Here is a 3,014-nt window from a genome sequence, read left to right on the forward strand (position 1 = left end):
TTTTATTGAGCAATTTGTTATTTTATACGTAATTTTATTATTTAAATTGTATTTTATTTTTATTTATATTGAATTTTATAATACTTTATTTATTAGTATTTTATGTAATATTTTATTTAGTGTATGTTATATACATATATATATATATATATTTATGAAATTTTATCATTCTAATCAATTATTATTTTTTGTTGAGGACTGTAATGCAGTTTAAAAATTATCTTGATTTGAGGTTTTATCATTTGAGCAATTGATAACACCGTATTTTGACCACTTTTATGGATCATAATTATATCTTATGCAGGTGTTTTAACTCTGTTTTCAAAGGTTTTTAAAGTGTTTTCAATGTTTTAGAGTTTCAAAAGACTTTACAGGAAACTTGGGCAAAATATATGCAATTTAGAACAAATGAGCAATTTTGGATAAATGCAGACCTTCAGAAGTATAACAAGCGATGAAGACCTTCTCACCATCTGATCACCCCCAAAATTTGAGAAACCATAGAGGATCCAACCAGCTTTCTAATGCACTTGGTTTGGAGACAATCCAACGGTTAGATCTTCAGATACTCCCGATGCAAAAATGACAGAAAATGCAGTTCCGGAAGAGAGCATGTGCCGGAACCGCGGCCAACACCCATTTTCCCGCGGGTAGAGCCACCGCGACCGCGGACTTTGGTCGTTCACTTTCCCGACAACTTAATTAAAGCCCAGATCAATTCCTCTCGTTATTTTTGAAGCCCTAAGTGTCCAGAATCACCCTAGAAGCTATAAATATCCCCTTTAGGTCATTCTAAAGAGGAGAGACCGAAACTAATAGACAAAGGAGAGAGAGAGAGTTCGTGTGGAACCCTAAAGTGGAGGCCGCCGTTTTAAGGAGGAGGAACCGCCGCTGGAGAGCATCATCGCGCCTCCGTCGTCGCCTCCGTTCCTCGTTCTTCTTCCTTTTTTTTTAATTTCCTGCACTTTCAATACTCTGTGATGATTGTTTACAATATGTTTGAGTAGTTACCCAGTTGGGTTTAATGGGATTGTTCAAAGGGAATTTCATGTGTCTTTGCTTATGAATCGATAGATTTAGGATTATTAATCTTCTAGATGTTCTTCGTTTGCCTTTAATCTTACTGCGTGATTCTTTGCTGGCCACTTAGAAGCCAATCTGATATGATATGTTGCGAAAGCTTTCATTGATTGTCTGAACTAGGGTGAAACGAGCAATTCTTCTACAGGAGTGGAAACCTACCTGTAGTTGAGTTGTGAATGTTGATGAGTCTTGTTCTGCTATTGCATCTTCTCCCTTCCAGGATCAGAGTGGAAACCAACTGATCAGGGTTGCGAGAGATAATTGTTTAGTGCTGCGAAAGTAGGCTATTCATACTTCCGTGCCTCGAGTTCTAGAACATACGTAGTTGATTACCTTTATCACTTGTTTAAAATTGACATATCTTAGTCCATGAACCCCTGCGAAACCCCTTGATGCCCAACGTTTGTCTTTCATTGCTTACAACCTTCGATTTTATTTGCTTTTCATTCGCTTATTACCTGCTTTCATTCGCCCTTGGTTTAATCGCTTTTTACTTGTTTTACTTGCTTTCGTTTTTCAATTGCTTTTTACTTGCTTTCTAATTTAGATTTAGTGACAATCAAAACACAAAACCAAAACCTAACCTGTTTAGTTCTAATCTGATTTAAGCGTTGCAGTGAATTCGTACTGAAACAACTAAGTCTTTGTGGATCGATACCCTAAGTACTACGGCGCACATATGTGCACTTGCAGACATTTAGGGGTTATAAATTTAAAACCTGAAGCTTAGTAGAACGAAAAACAACAAACCCCGTTTTTGCTCTCAATCAAGTTTTTGGCGCCGTTGCCGGGGACTTTGATTTGTTTCGTTGCGAATCCCAGCTTAAATCCATTAGAACACTTGTTTATTTTTACTTGTTCTTTTGAATTTTTCAGGTTTCTCTACAATGAGAGACCGGGAACATGTTCCCGGAACTCTTGGTGATCCACCATATCGTGTGGATGGTGATCCGATCGATGATGATGACCTGACTGATGATGAGTTTGACGAACCGATTTATGATGACAATGAGCTAATCGGATCGGTCAAACACAAAGATGATGATGAACTGATTGGAAGTTTCGATTCACTCGAAAAGTTCATGGGAGATCGAAGAGCTATTCAACCAGCCTTACCTGAGGATGGCAAAACCGAAATTAAGGTACCCCATATCCATTTAGTTCAACAAAATCAATTTTCTGGTTATTTATTCGAAAACCCGATAAACCATATCGAGACTTTCGAAGAATTATGTGCAACCATTACAGCAAATGGGGATTACCACAAGTGTAGTCTTTTCCCATTCTCTCTTAGAGATAATGCCAGCAAATGGCTAAAATATTTGCCACCTGCTTCACTAAAAACGTGGGCAGCGTGTAGAACTGCTTTCCTAAATCATTTTTACACTAGAAATCGTTCAAATCTCTTAAGAAAGAAGATAAGAACTTATAAACAAAAAGAAGATGAAGATCTTTTAGATACTTGGGAAAGATTTAGGGAATACCAAAGAGATTGTCCACACCATGGATATACCGAGGAATACCTGCTGGGTATCTTCTATCGCGGTATAACTCCAGAGTTACGACACTCTTTCGACATAGCAAGTAATGGAGATTTCACAACTAGATCTGTAGAAGATGCTCACGTTTTCATTAAAAATTTAGGAAACAACATCCGAAATCAAACAACCTTTGGTAATTCTGCACTTCCTGAGAAGAAAGAAGAAATTTCGGAAGTTATAAAGTGTCTCCGTCACATAATGAGTCATCTTGGATTGCAACAACCAAATAGGGTACACAATACGTGTAACTTTGATGGCTGGGACAACCCAATGGATTCTTATGGTCAAGGGATGGTTAACACTGCAGAAGTCTATCAAATTCAAGATTTTCCATTCGTTTCTGATCACCGCGGGTCCATTCATCCGGACCGCGGCCAAGCAAGGTTTCAC

At 37.9% G+C, this 3,014-nt stretch overlaps 1 non-coding gene across 1 annotated transcript; it reads right to left on the reverse strand.

The window, feature by feature from the left end:
- Window positions 1-2,485: 2,485 nt before the first annotated feature.
- Window positions 2,486-2,593, reverse strand: LOC112082558. Its single transcript, XR_002897226.1, has one exon. It is a non-coding gene; the product is annotated as a small nucleolar RNA R71 (small nucleolar RNA).
- Window positions 2,594-3,014: the final 421 nt, after the last annotated feature.

Source organism: Eutrema salsugineum, unplaced genomic scaffold (genome assembly GCF_000478725.1).
Source record: "Eutrema salsugineum unplaced genomic scaffold, Eutsalg1_0 scaffold_1, whole genome shotgun sequence".
Classification (NCBI taxonomy): Eukaryota; Viridiplantae; Streptophyta; class Magnoliopsida; order Brassicales; family Brassicaceae; genus Eutrema; species Eutrema salsugineum.